Source organism: Pongo pygmaeus, chromosome 8, assembly GCF_028885625.2.
Source record: "Pongo pygmaeus isolate AG05252 chromosome 8, NHGRI_mPonPyg2-v2.0_pri, whole genome shotgun sequence".
Taxonomy (NCBI): domain Eukaryota; kingdom Metazoa; phylum Chordata; class Mammalia; order Primates; family Hominidae; genus Pongo; species Pongo pygmaeus.
In genome coordinates, this window is record NC_072381.2 from 111,488,492 (window position 1) to 111,504,891 (window position 16,400).

Here is a 16,400-nt window from a genome sequence, read left to right on the forward strand (position 1 = left end):
AGGTATCAAATATAAAATGAAAAGTATTTTATAAACTGGACTAGAACATTTAGTAAACTTCTTATTTATTTATTTATGTATTTATTTGAGACATTCTCGTTCTGTTACCTGGGCTGGAATACAGTGGGAAGGTCACAGCTCAGTGCAGCCTTGAACTCCTGGGCTCAAGCAATGCTCTCGCCTCAGCTCCCAAGTAGCTGGGCTTACAGGCCTGTGTCAGCATGCCTGGCTAATTTTCTTTTTCATTTTCTTTTTTTTTAAGAGATGGAGTCTCACTTTGTTGCCCAGGCTGATCTCAAACTCCTGGCTTCAAGTGATCTTCCCAGTGTACCCTCCCAAAATGCTGGGATTACAGGCATGTGGCACCATGCCCAACCTAGTAAACTTATTTTTAAGGTAGCTCAATTTAAATGTTGAAGTGCTATAGACAGGAGAGACTAGACATTCTGCATTTGTCTGGGACTATTCAAACCTAAAACTTAGACATTATCTTATGATGTGAAGGAAGGACTAGAACAAAGTTAACAATCATAGAGAGCCCTAAACCAAGAAAGAATGTTTGCTTATGACAATGTTAAGGGAGATCACCTAGACAGCTTCTCCAGCCTGGCTGCTGGGGTAGATTCCGGAGAGGAGAGAGGAGGAGAAAGATGCCTGGGTTTTATCTTTGGTGAGTGAAGAATATTGTACTTTACTTACCATACTCTTTTTACTGAAGGGAGAGAAGAAAGGTAAAATACGGGTGGGCTTTCTCCAGTTCAAAAGCAAGAAAAAGAAGACCATGGAAGTGACGAATTTTCCCTTCTATTAGGAAGAAAGGGGAAGGCTTGGGAATAGGAGAGAGTAAGATACTAGAAATTCTTCCTTTGGAGCTCAGTACTATTTTAATACTCTCCACATCACCCCCACTTTTTTTTTGACACACAACTTATTTCAAACAAAGTAAAGTAAGCACTGAACTGTAAATCTATGAATGTGGACCTCAGTTTTCTTCACATGTAAAGTGAGAAGTTTGGGCTGGTCTCTGAGATATCTTCTATCCACATGTACCTGGAATGACCCAAGCTGCAGACACTGTTCGACACACCTCATCACTACTGGAGTGGATGGCCAGGTGAATATTCTGGCTTGCTCATCCTGCTCGCAACAGCTGGGGCTGAAACAGCTTGTGGCAAATCTCAGGCTACAGAAGGCCTGGTCAAGGACTTACTCGCTGAGCACTGCTTCCTCTCTTTCTTGCTCAGCTTGGTAACAGTATCATGGGCATACAAACTGCAAGTTACCCCAGGATCAGCAAATGCATTTTGTTCTTTAGGCTTCTCCTCCAGGTACTCTGCTGCCCTTTCTTCTCAGAAGCCCCACTGGTGCTCACACCGGGGCGTTTATCAGCTCCTTTCCGTCACTTTTGTGTCCAAGGGCTGATGCCCATGCAGAGCCTGCTGGCTATTGACTAAATGTTGGTGGTGGCCACCTCACGCCTGCAAACCACCAGGTTTGAGTATCTCGGGAGAAAGCTCTGGGACGATACCCTCCTTGATGTCAGAGTGTATGGGGTCTTGTTGAAGATTTGCCAGGCAGCCAAGAGAAAGTGTTCCACACATAGAACAGGGGGAGATTTGAATCCTAGAGAAAACAAAACAAAACCTAACAAAACAGAAACGACTCTTGATGAACCTCTTGCACTGGACTGGTGCCCTGGAAATGAATGAAACTGTTTTAAAGATTACCAAGAAGATATAAAATATCAAATGCAGCATTAATATGTGAGTATTATATTTTGTTTTATTCTTAATTGTGGCATAACACATGTAGAATTTATCATCTTAGCTCTAAGTGCACAGTTGAGTAGTGTTAAGTGTATTCACATTGTTGTACAATCAATCTCCAGAACTCTTTTCATCTTGAGAAACTGAAATTCTGCGCCCATTAAACAATAATTCCTATTCTTCCCTTTCCTGGATTCCTGGCAACCTCCCTACTACTTTTGTTTTTAATAAATGTGACTACTCTATGTATCTCATATAAATAAAATAACACAGTATTTGTGTTTTTGTGACAGGTTTATTTCACATAGATAATTTCCTCAAAGTCCATCCATGATGTAGCACATGTCACAATTTCCTTCCTTTATAAGGTTAAGTAAAATTTCCTTGTATGTATATACCACATTTTGTTTATCCATTCAACTGCTTATAGACACCTGAGGTGCTTTCACCTTTTTGCTATTGTGAATAATTATGTTATGATAAAGGGTATACAAATATCTCTTTAGGATCCTGCTTTCCATTTTTGGGGGTATACATGCAGGCATGGAATTGCTAGCTCATACAGTAACTCTATTTTTAACTTTCTGAGGAGTCACCAAAATATAAGTGCTATTGTTTGAATATGTGTGTCTCCACAAAATTCATATGTTGAAATCTTAACCACCAAGATGATGATATTAGGAGGTGGAGGCTTTGGGAGGTGATTAAGTCATGTGGGTATAGCCCTCACAAATGAGATTAGTCCCCTTATAATAAAGAACCCAAAGAATTCTCTTGATTTGGTGATTGACATCATTTCCTCCATGGAAGTGAATATAAAAAGAGACACTGTGGAGGACCCTGAGATAATACATGGCTAATGATGAGACCCTTGCAGGTGGTATAGAAGCCTCTGGTTTGTCAGGGCAGATTCATATCTAGGATCAAAAGGACGACCCTAGTTGCTTAAAAGGGAATAGGGTCGCATGAGAATGCAACAGTTTATTATCATTTATAATTATTATATTATTATAATTACAGGAATAGTTTATTTCATGTTAATTTATAATTATAATTTATAACTTATAATTTTAAAATATCTTTAATTGTACACCAAAGACATTCATATTATATATAATATATATATAATACATATATATGAATATTTCTGCAAACAAATCTTTCAAATGTAAAACCAGGAAAGAAGCTGATATTCAAACTGTCAGTTCTACTTCCTTGTCCAGCAAAGATGATATCAAGCAGAGTATATTGGAAATAACCTCATAAAAACTCAGGCACTAGTATAACATAACATATACCTAATCCTAATGTCAACAAATAAACCAGCTGCCTGATAGAAGCCCACCAAACAAGTTCCTACATAGCCGACTTTCATTTCTTTACCAGGATGATGAGGAGGAAAAGAGATATCATTAGCCCTAAGATTGATACTTTAGAAGGAACAGTTCTTTCAATGATTCTAGAAATCTTATCTGGCTTAACGTATCTTCTGACATTCACAGAGAACCTGTAAGTATCTTGCATACATTTCTTCCAGACCTATGTCTTACTTCTGCCTGCCATAAAAATCCAGAGTACCTATGATTTAGATTACTATATTATTTTCCCAGTTGCCATAATATATTCAAACAGATCAAAAATGTGAGATGTGCTCTAACTAGACTCAGAATAAAATCCTTCTAGTTCTTTATTAATCCCATTTCCTTGAAAAGCAAACAAAACCCTGTCCTGAGGTATAATACAAAACACTTGCTTTGTTATTACTATGGCTATCCTATTTCTTCTATTTCTTCTCTTTCTTCAGCAGTGCTGTTGTCAGAAATGATTCCTCTGACTTTGGTGGTTGTACCCTATATCATCATTTAGAGCTCACAGATATGAGAAAGCAATTAAGATGATACTTGTTTTACTAAAGTCAATATTAGTTAACCTGTTGTTTACCTGTGCTTCAGCCCTACATTTATAGACATGGGAATTTTGATCCGTGTCTAGCCTGTCTCTGAGCTCTGCAGGCAGAAGCAGAGATGATTTCCAGAAAAATAATCCAGACAATAAAGGATTTGCTTCAACCTTTGTAAAGTATTTTCTCAAGACTAAATCCCATTAACAATTACATCTACAAATGGATACCACATTTGTTTCTAACCACAATTTCAATGACTTCTACATAATCTTAATGATAATAACATGGGCTAGGATGTTTGTGGCTCCTGCTGGAAATCATCACAGATTTTGATAATCCCATGCATATTGTTTTACAAGGTCCTGGAGAAAATATTAAGGCCATGAGAACAGCGTCTATGAAATGAATTCAGTGGAGCTAGTGCAAAGGCTAGGGTCTAGGAAAAGTTGACTTACCCCAAATTTGCTGATTATGCCATTCAGTTGACTCTGCCCTTGCTCTTGGCTTGCTCCTTGGTCACATGTTCTTGGACTGAAGGCTTCAACATGCCTTTAGGAAAGAACTGCCAACATTTCTAGTAGGATATCCAGTACTAAGATCTGAGGCAAAATGCAGGACACTGAAGAAGCTCATAGCTTCTAACAAAGCTCAATTATGTATTTGTTGATGAGAGAAAGCCTCAAGGTGAAAGACAGAATGTTGACTTAATTTATTAAATGAGAAAACCAATGGAAATAGATTCAATCATATATATTTCTACTTACCATAGAAAATATATTATGATAGAACTACAATTTTCAGATGAGACTGAGAAACCAGCTGCCTTCAGCATCTTCTGTGACTGATTTACTCTAAACTAGGAATGAGATCTGCAAACCAACAGGTTCTACTCAACCAGCCTTTACTTCCTGCTTTCTTGTGGAACCATGCAAGCTTAGGGAGACCTGTTAGGCTTGGGCTTGTGAACTACAGTTCTCCAACAGCAAATGTGTCATGCATTCCCTGGGCAGAAGGGTCCATGATCACAGACTGTGGTATCAAACTCTCCAACAGCAAACAAAGAGTGTGTAGGATGTCTGAGAAGGACACTAAGCAAGCTAACAGCTGGACTGGGAGAAAAAAATTACTTTCCATGGCATGTTCAAAAATTATGTGGTACCCTCAGAACATGCAAATAAACAATTATATGTGGATATAAGATGGCTGCAAACATCTACACACACTGAAAATAAAATCTGCATCCATCATCAACAGAACTCTAGACTGGGTTCATATTCTTAAACATAAAATGCAACTTTTGAAGAAATTCCTAAAGTTTTATTCCTCCCTCCCAAAGAAAATCTTCACAACACTGTAATCTTTTCATAGATTTTGAAACACTTCTATGAACAAAAATTATAATTTTATTTTTAGTCAAAATATTGTCCTGGATAAATACCATAGTCCTTTAAGATGTGTTATCAGTGCAATTTCCCAAATGGCTAATTTCTAACAATAAAGTCCAACTTCCCTTCCACAGCTAACTGACATGTTTTCTCATCTACTGAAAGTCAAGCGGCTCCTCTGGCTTGCAGATTACAAGACAATGTTTAGATGAGGTGTCAGGCTGTACTTTCATATGCTTCCTCTAATGTAGTCTTATCATTATCAAAGTAGTGATTTTGAATTTTGAAATTGTGGCCTGTTTTTACACAACATAATTCACATAACTCCACATAGATACTGAGATTTATGTAGTAGGATGTATTTATCTTAGCCAAGCCCATGTAGGAATAGCATAGGAAACAATATGTCATACGTGCATGCCTGAGTTGCTGGTCCTAGGTTTGGTGAAGTTGACACTGTGGGTTAAGAATTTTCAGAACATTTTCCAGGGAGTATGGCAAGTTTTGGTATTTGGGTTGATAAAATTTAAAAGATGCTTTCAAGGACTTCTGCACTGAGACAATACAATCAAAAGGCAAAAGTCTGTAGCTTCTAGCTTTTACCTGTTTCAACCCTGAACAATGTTTAGCCTGCACTCTAGTAAGCATAACCATTTGAAATTTTAGAGTAGAGTGAAAAGGTCATACCTCAGGACCTAAAATGTTGGGAAAAAAATACGTGAGTCATTTGCACACAACATTTGCTCAAATGTTGCACAGAGATTGATCATAGAATATTTGAAAACCATTCTATGAATATTTGTAGCCAATGGCTTTTGTTCAGATGAGTTCTAAATTTAGTAAGAAACATAGACTAGATTTTTTTGATATTATTGAAATATTCAGTAACCACTACTCTTTTGAATGTTAATAACATTAAAATTGTATTTGTATTTTGCCAAGGCACTCTCCATTACCTTACCCATGTTGATATAACTTTGCTTCTCGTAATATATACAAATGACCCTTAAATCTGTAGTAACTATGGTCCAAGAATGTAAATAGCTGAATATATATGAATGAACACATGAATGGATGGACAGATGGATGAATTAAAAATAAAAATAAATAAATGCAGAAACAAATGAATGAATAAAGCCAGCAGAAAGCGAGTATAGTTAGTACCTGGGGAGAGGGGTATTAAACTTATGATAGGGAAGTCAGAGAAAGGGTCTCTGACAAGATAACATGAGTAAAGTAAGCTCTGACCAAAGGAGCTGAGAATGTAAGCCTTGTGCATTCTTTGAAGAAGAATGTTTCAGATAGAGGAAAGAGAATAAAGATCTAGAGGCAGAAACACATATGACATGATTGAAGAACAAAGAGGCCAGTGTGGTGAGAGTAGAATGAATGAAGGGGGGAGATGTAGGATATGGGTTATAATTCCAGGGGAGCCAGGTTGTATGGGCCTTTAGAGGCCCCTATAAATATCTTGGCATTTATACCCAATAAATACAAATGTTTACTTAAAAAATTATAATGGGAAATGAAATTTAAGTTCAGCTTTTCTGCATCATTCATAATATATCAGGTATTATTTTTCTAGTAGTGGATGAGTGTTGAACTATACTATTTCTCATCCTTTTTGTTGTCAATAGTCTTACTTATTGAGATGTGGGGCTTGTAGCTGTGGAATAAAAGAAAATTAACTGTAATTGTTACTGATTTAGTACCAAACACTAACATCCTTCGTTAATGTATTTCTTCAATGAGGATCTCTAAGCAATTTCTATATGCTCAGTACTGTGCTAGGAAATAATTGCAAACTCCAGGAGGATTGGGACATGCTTGCTTCAAAGTGCTCCTTTTCAGGATTAGCATAGCTCAATAGCACATGCTCAATAATGTGTCCACAATAAAGAAGTTACTAATAAATGAGGAAATGAGGATACAACAGTGAAGAGTATATAGTTGGTGTCTGATATCACAGAACATACAGTCAAATGAAAGAGTGATTTTAAAATAAGCAACTGTAGTACAGTTATGCACAAAACAATGTTTTGGTGAAGAACAGACCACATATATGATGGTGGTTCCATAAGATTTATTATGGAGCTGAAAAATTTTTATCACCTGATGATATCTTAATCGTCTTGATCCTTTGTAGGTCTAGGCTAATACGTGTGTTTGTGTCTTAATTTTTAACAAAAAGTTTTAAAGTAAAACAAATAAATTTGCAATAGAAAAAAGCTTATAGAATAATGATATAATGAAAGAAAATATTTTTGTACAGCTATACAGTGTGTTTGTGTTTTGAACTGAAAGTTATTACAAGAATCAAAAAGTTAAAAAATTAAAAGCTTATAAAGTAAAAAATTACAGGTAAGGTTAATTTATTATTAAAAAATATTTGTTTATAAATGTACTGTAGCCTGATTATATAGTGTTTGCGAAGTCTCCAGTAGTGTTCAGCAATGTCCTAGGCCTTCACATTCACTCACTACTCACTCACTCACTCACTCACTCACCCAGAGCAACATTTAGTCCTGTACACTTCAGTCACAGGAAGTACCTTACATAGGTGTACCTTAGTGTTTTTTAAATCTTTTACATTCTATAATGTTTGCACAATGACAAAATCACCTAAGGAATACTTTTTCGAACATATTCCCACTGTTAAGCGACTCATGACTATGATGAAGGAAGGATAGTTTCAAAGTGATGGTGATTAATCATTGCAGAATTCAGTAAAAAAGTAACTACTGCCTAAAATATCAACACTAAGAAAAGTCATTGAAGTACTGACCAGTGTTGTTGGAGAAAATTGGAAGAAAAAGACTAAGCATACAAATTGCAGATATTTATTTCTGGTTTAGAATATGATTAGGCTGAATGGTGAAATGCACCTAACAAAATTAAGTCGACTTTATAAACGGTGCCAGGTTGTTTATTAGATTTGCTTGAAAATTTCTCAAAAAATTATCCAAGACTTTGGCAATTTACTACAAAGCCAATTCTATGAATATAATCACTAAAAAAAAAAATCTATTGCCTCAGCATCTTCACTAAGAACAAGAGTAGGCACAAAACTCAAGAGTAATTTCAAAGCATGTTGATTTCTCCCATATTCTTCTTATGGATAATTCATTAAGGCCTTGCAAATGTCAATTCACAAATCAAAGACACATTTTTGTATCTTCAGGTTCTTACGTGTAAAAAGAGAAACCATCCATGTTTATGTAAGAGATGTCATTTCAATTTATAATTACCAGTCACCTTTCAGGAAAATGAATATTCAAGAACACAGGAAGAATCACCGTACAACAAAAAGGAAAACATCATTGATTATTCTGGAAGTCATTAACTAAATTGTCTATTTACAAACCTTAGCATGACTCTAAAATTACCGAATGCTTTTCTTGTAGAAAATAAAAAAGAAATAGTATTTAACAAACAGAATCTTGATTATTAGACAGGATTTTTATAGTTTCCAAAGCAGCAGTTGGCAAAACTTTTCTATAAAGGGTCAGACTAAATATTTCAAGCTGTGCAGGCTAAACATTCTCTGTCACTGCTACTCAACTCTGCCGCTGTAGTTGAAAGCAGGCTTTGTGAACAAATGAGCATGGTTGATAAAACTATTTACAAAAGCAGGCAGCATACCAGGTGTGGGCTCAGGGGCTACAGTTTGAAGACCCCCATTCTAGAAGATTTTCAGATTAAAGAAGCTCTGGGGGTGCTTAGTATTTATCTGACCACAACCAGATAACATTCCACAGTCATGAGAGCTATAGTATCTCAGGTGATATCAAGCCTGGAGAATAAATCCTATTTATGTAAGTCAACTGAAAAACCAAATGGAAAACTTTACCTGAACTTGCCTGCAGTTGATATATTCTGGGAGAAATGAAAAATACATTTTTTAATGACAGAAATTAACCCATAAAAAGATGTTTGAGCAAGAGGGATTTGTGAATCAGGTGTGTTCAATCTTTTTCAGCAGAACTACCTGAAATTTACAAAAGCAGAAACCAGATTAAACTAGATGTCAAGATGTCTGGATTCTATTATGGGCTTTGCTACTAAGAGCTCATATGACCTCTACACTTCAATTTCCCTAACTTTAAAAAAAAAGTATGTGAACTTGATGAACTTTGAAATTATTTCAGACTAGAAAAGTTGATGGTATTATGAATGAAATGAACGTTTTGATAATATTCCCAGTGGAAAGAAATCATGGCTGAGAGAGCCAATGGTGACTAAGAGGACAGGTGCCCCACCAGGCAGACCTGCTATGAGCTTTCAACATCTGAGTTGCCAGGGACTTTTTAATGACAATGAAATCAAGATGATGGAATGCCTCATAGAATACATGCCATAAGTTCCAGGCAGAGTCTGTTCAGCATCCAGATAACCGGTAGACAAATGTACAGTGTGGAAAAGGTAGAGAGAGACTAGCTGCCAATAAGCCAAAGCATTCATTGCTTGCAAAGTAGAAGCAAATGTTGCTCACATCAGAGCATATGAAGCAAGGACTCCTATTTCAGTGTGTGTCGGTATCCATACATTTCTTTAAAGAAAAGATCAATTTATACTTGGTTGTATTTGATTATTAAAGACTAAGATGCTGCATTTGACTGTGAGTCTGGAAAACCCTCAATCCAAGAAATTCTCAGGAAAGGTAATCTCAGATTCCTAGGAGCTCAGGTTTCAAAATTCATCAGAAAGAAAGTACTGGTGGAGGACTGCTTGGAGAATATGCTACCTCTTGATGACACTGGGTTCTCTAAAATCTATCCTTCCATTGAGTCAAACTATCTGAGAAACAAACTTGTCCAATCTATCCCTCCTACCTGCTCACCATAGAATTGCTTTTACGGAATCAGAGTTTGCTGCAATGCTATAAACATACACTGATGATACTTACATACAGCATAGCCACATGTTCTGGGGTGTCTGGGACAATCCTAGTTTATGCCTATGGTCCCAACATAATGACTGATGATAAATGCTTTTCCAAGAACCATTTTTCTCTTAATGAAGGCAACTTAAACAATTCAACCATTTTTTTTAAAAAAAATCATAGGGAAAAGGAAACAAACAAACACGATTTAGTGGACCCTCTTATTTTTCCTAAATCAAGTGGGAAGAAAGAGAAGCATTCTCAACCAATGGATTTTCACCATTCTAGAGCAGGTATGGCAAATATTCACACTGAAAAAGGAAAAGTAATTAACATCTTTCTGCTTTTTGGTCACCAAGGAAAGTGGATCTTGACTTGAATCACAAGTGGCACAGTGTTTCTGTGATCAGGGTTCAGCAAGTAGATGGCAGTTGCATGACCTGATACGTGCCTGCTCTCTTGCCTCAGGTTGCCCGGGAGAAATGACCAAAGGGCCATAGGTCCCTCACTTTTTGAGGACCACGTTTCATTACAAGCAGCCAAGAATCTAGCACCCAGAAAGATTAGATAAAAACAACTCACCAATCCTTTGCAAATATATCACTTCCCTTTAAAGTACAGCTATTTGTTCCTGGATTCAATTAGCTACACAATATTCTAGTTATAGCAGTTCACTATATTTTTAATATACCCCAATTTTAACTAACTTATGGGGCACCAAAACGATCAAGTGGAGAGTACAACATTTGTTTTGGAGGAACCAGACTCTAAAATATTATCATCTACATCCTTTTATTTTCTCTAGTTTACATTTATTATAGCTTGTTATTTTAAATCATGGTTGGAACAAGGCAGTTTATAAATAAAGAATAGAAAAGTATGAATGAAATAGTGAGATGGCATGATATTTCCCAGGGTTCCTCAAATCATACTGAGACTTTCCAAGGGAAGAATGATCCTTGTTTATTTAACAATCAACAAATAGCAATGTTCACTACGTTAGGAAAGATAACACTGTATCACCCCCTGAATATTCTATGCAGATTTAGGTGGTCTTACTTATTTCCTTTCCTTCTCTAGTAGTAGAGCACAGTTGCACACAATGAGCATCTCTCCGATGTGCAGCTCTTTTAATGAACAGCTCATATATTTGCTCAAAAGATAGGCCTGGGGAAATATAAGGCAATGGAAGATTTTGTTCTGCCCACTAATTTATTTAAAAAACCTTTGGATTGAGTGGAAAGACAGTTTTAATGGTCTTTTTACATTCTACAAGAAATATAATAATCACCAGCTAACCCAAACATAACTTTTGAAGGAATCATAGCTAAAAAAGAAAATGGGAAGGTAGTGCTGTGGGTTAACTTGTGTCCTCCGTAAAGATAAACTGAAGTCCTAAACCCCAGTACCTATCAATGTAACCGTGTTTAGAAATAGGGCCTTTACAGTCATAAGTAGTTAAGATAACATCATACTACGTACAGTGAGCCCTATATCCAATGACTGACACCTTTATGGAAGGCCATGTGAAGACACAGAGACACAAAGACACAGAGGAAAGATGGCCACATAACAACTGAATTAGATATTAGGATGATAAAGCTACAGTTCAAAGACCAGCAAGAACTGCCAGTAATCACCAGAAGCTGGAAAAGACACAAAAGCATTCTTAAATAGAGTCCTTAGAGGGAGCAGGAGCCTGCTGACACCTTTATTTCAGGTTTCTAGCCTCCAGAACTGTGAGAGGATACATTTCTCTCCTTTTAAGCTATACATTTAACAGCACTTGGTTACAGCAGCCCTAGGAGACTACAGCAAGGGACAAACTCCCTTTGTTAGGATCCCCTTATCACTTCCTTTCCAACTTCTTAATCTCCAGGGTAATATGCATTTTAATGAGATTCTATATTTTAAGTTAAAAGATGACAGTATAGTTTGCTAGTGAACAGCATGAACTTTGGAGAAAGAAAGATCTGAATTTAAATCTGGCTTTACCATTTGTTAATGAAGCATCTTGGCCAAGTCACTTGATCTCTCTGATATTCAGTTTCATTGTAATTAAAGTGGGAATAATTACAATGTCTACTTAGAAATGTGATCATGTAAGTAAACAATGAGCATTGACCTTACACAGGGGATAAAAGGCACAGAAATCAAAGACATTAAAGTCATAAAAAAGAAGTTAAATTGTTTGCAGATGCCATGATATTACATATAGAAAACACTAAAGACCACCAAAAAACTGTTGGAACTAAGAAAGGAATTCAATAACATTTCAGGATACAAAATCAACATATAAAAATCAGTTGTTTTCTATACACTAACAACAAACTATCTGAAATCTATAAGATATTGAATAAAGAAATTGAAGAAGACATAAATAAATGAAAAACTATTCTGTGGATTGGATTGGAAGAATATTGTTAAAATGTTCATACTACCCAAAGAGGTCTATATGCTTAATGCAATCCTTAGTAAAATTCCAGTGACATTTTTCACAGAAATAGAAAAAACAGTCTAAATTTGGATGGAACCATTACATAGCCCAAATAACCAAAGCAATTCTTAAGAAAGAACAAAAAATCTGGAGGTATCACAGTCCCTGATTTTAAAATATATTACAAAGCTATTGTAATCAAAACATCACAGTATTGGCACAAACAGACACATGCATTCATGGACAGGAATAGAGAGCCCAGAAATGAACCCATACATATATGATTAATTATACTTTGACAAGACTGCCAAGAATACACAACGGGGAAAAGATGGTCTCTTCAAAAGAGGGTGATGGTAAAACTGGATATCCATGTGTAAAAGAATGAAATTGGACCCTTCTTATATACCATATTAAAAAATTAACTCGACATAGATTAAAGATTTAAATGTAAGACCAGAAGCCATAAAAATCCTAGAAGAAAATAGGGGAAAACTCCATGATATTGGTCTTGGCAATCACTTTTTGGATATGACACCGAAAGCATAGACAATAAAAGCAAACATAAACAAGTGGGACTACATCAAATTAAAAAGAAAAAAACTTCTGCATAGAAAAGAAAAAGAAAACAATCATCTGGGCATGATGTCAAATGCCTGTAATTCCAGCATTTTGGGAGGCTGAGGCAGGAAGATGCCTTGAGCCCAGTAGTTTGAGACCAGCCTCAGCAACATAGTAAGACCCCATCTCTGCATTTTTTTTAATTAGCTGGGCATGGTGATGCATGCCTGTAGTCAGTTACTTGTGAGGCTGAGGGAGGAGGATTGCTCGAGCCTGGGAGGTTCAGGCTGCAGTGAACTGTATTCATGCCAGTGCACTGCAGCCTGGGTGACAGAGCAAGGCCCTATCTCAACAAAAAAGAAAAAGAAATCAACAAAATGAAAAGGCAACCTACAGAGTGGGAAAAATATTTGCAAACCATATATCTGACAAGGTATATGGAAATATATAAGGAATCCAAATAACTCAATATATATGGCAATATAAAAATACAAATAAACCCGATTTAAAAATGAACAAAAAACCTGAATAGACATTTTTCTAAAGAAGACATACAAATGACCAACAGGTATATGAAAAAGGTGTTCAACATCGCAAATCATCAAGGAAATTCAAATCAAAACCATAGTGAGATATTGCCTCACTCTTGTTAGGATGGCTATTATCAAAAAGACAAGAGATAACAAGTGTTGGCCAGGGTATGGAGAAAGGAAACCCTTGTACACTATTAGGGGGAATGTAAGTTGGCACAACCATTATGGAAAATAGTATAGAGGTTCCTCAAGAAATTAAAAATAGAATGATTATATTTTCCAGCAATATATACTTCTGGGGATATATCTCGATAACTTGAAATCAGTATATTGAAGAGATATCTGCACCACATGTTGATTGCATCATTATTCAGAATAGTCAACAGCTATGCATAATCGAAGTGTCCATTAATGGATGCCACATGTATCAAGGAATATTTATCAGCCATAAAAATAAGGACATCCTGCCATTTGTTACATCAAGGATAAATCTGGAGGACATTATGCTAAGTGAAATAAACCAGACAGAGAAAGAAAAATACTATATAATCTCGCTTATGTATGGAATCTAATAAAGTAAAACTCATAGAAGCAGAGAGTAGAACAATAGTTGTCAGGGGCTGAAGGGTGGAGGAAGTGGAGAGATATTGTTCATAGGGTACAAACTTTTTAAAATTATTGTTCAGTTTTGTTAAGGTATAATTGACAAATATAAATCATATATATGTATGAACAATGTAATTTTTTGATATATGTGAAATGTTTAAATCAAGCTAATTAGCATATTCATCACTTCACCTACTTATTTATTTGTGTCGAGAACATTTAAGATCTACTTGTTTAGCATGTTTCAGGTATATGATACATTACTATTAACTGTAGTCACCATCCGATCAGACTAAAACTTTGTAAAAAGTTTTTGTTGTAAGATGAATATATTGTGAGGACTAATGGATAGCATGGTGACTATAGTTAATAATACTGTATGGTAACAGTGCATTTTAAATGTCTTCAGCCCTCTACACACACAAATGATAACTATGGCTAGTGATGGATGTGTTAATTTGATTGTGATAAGATTACACAGTCTACACATGTATCCAACCATTGCATTGTCCATCTTAAATATATACGATGTTGTCAATTCAATATTTAAAATAAGAAAAATAAAAACCATTGTGTTGATTAGGCATCCACTAGTTCTCCAGTTTAGGATTTAGGTTCATGCCAGCCAGGAGTATGATTGCAACAGATATGGGGTAGAACTGAAATGGATAGCATATGGAAGTCTTTTCTAACTATGGGGTCTGACAACCCACTTAATAGGGCAGTCGTGGCTATATGGATTCCTGCAGATCTGGCAGGAAACTCAGCAGGACATTGAGACTCTGCTAGAAGCAAGAAGCCCTGTTTTTCTTTCCACCCCCACCAATCTGTCAAGATTTAAGGTTTGGATTAGAAATTAAGACAAAGATGGTAGCAAAAAAGCACAATGTTATTTTTCATCAAAGGGCTTCGGCTAAACTGCTCTTAAAGATTCAAGCTGGAATATATCACCCAAACTCTCATTCTGTTCTATTTTTAATTTCTCAGCCATTGCAGATGTTGGGGTGTGAGTGTGTTTGTGTGTGTGTGTGAACTAATTAACTTTATTTTGCATTATGACACTGCAGCTCTTGTTTTGGCTATATTTCTCCTGTAAGTCAAGAAAGAGTAAGTAGAAAACAAAACTGCAAAATCACACGTATAGCTACCACTCTAATATTTATCTAAATCAATATTTAGATAAAGGTGTAAAAAGCAAAGCGTAAACCAGAAACTGTGGTGTTTCTGAACCTTTCATGTTGCATAATACTCAATTACTACTTCTTACGTCTTCTGGTACCTGCTAGAGTTTAGAGTTGTGGTCATGGATTTGAGAAAGCAAGGGACATATCTACACATGCAAAAATGACAATGAAGTTCAAATCCATGAGTTATTATCTTCCGCAGTTATTTAGCTGACCATGGAGAAAAAAAAAAAGAAGTCTTAGCTAGATGAATAGGGGCAAAGAGGAAGCGGAAAATAATTTTGCATTAAGGCTCTACAGTGTATGCTCCCCACATTATTTCTCTTTTAAACATGAAATTCAAAGCACATAAATCATTAGGATATAGCAAAATCCCATGCTTTACTGGAATTTAGGGAATATAAATGTTTAAATACCAAGCATTAGTATTCTTCTTTCAGGTGATTTATATTTTGAAGTAATCAAAGTAGTAAACTTGCATTCCTCCTCTCCTAGGAATAATTTTCCAAATAACCCTGTCATATTGATTTCTACTGTCTCACACAAATATATATATACACACACACACGCACACACACACAAAACACAAGTAATCACAGAAGTTGATGTCACAGAAATGTGTTATATATTTTGTTCTCTAATGACCATCTGCCATAACTTATTAAAAATTGTATATATTCAAGGTGTACAACATGATTTGATATATGTACACAGATAGTTCCCAACTTATGCTGGTTCAATTTACATTTTTTCAACTATAGAATGGTGCAAAAGTGATATGTATTTATACAGTACTCATAAAACTATTATGTTTTTCACTTTCAGTAAATCACATGAGATATTCAACACTTTATTATAAAATAGGCTTTGTGTTAGATGATTTTCCAACGACATTATTTTCAAATTGCAATGGATTTATTGGGATGTAGCCCCACCACAAGCCAAAGAACATCTGTGCATTGTGTAATGATTATCAAAATCAAATTAACACTTCAAATACCACCCATGCTGTACATTAGATTGCCGGAACTTGTTCATTTTATAACTGAAAGTTTGTACCATTTGATCAGCATGTCCCCATTTTCCCCAGTCCCCAGTTCCCGGGTGACCACAGTTCTACTCTCCATTCCTATGAGTTAGACT

The 16,400-nt window shown here is 35.8% G+C and overlaps 1 long non-coding RNA gene across 1 annotated transcript in view; it reads left to right on the top strand.

Annotated features, from left to right (window-relative positions):
* Nucleotides 1–1,602: 1,602 nt before the first annotated feature.
* The window catches only part of LOC129006858 (uncharacterized), a 49,710-nt gene continuing 34,912 nt past the window's right edge, over nt 1,603–16,400 (top strand). Inside the window, exon 1 of the long non-coding RNA XR_008492101.1 lies at nt 1,603–1,763. This is a non-coding gene — a long non-coding RNA (uncharacterized LOC129006858). The remainder of the gene's footprint in view (nt 1,764–16,400) is intronic.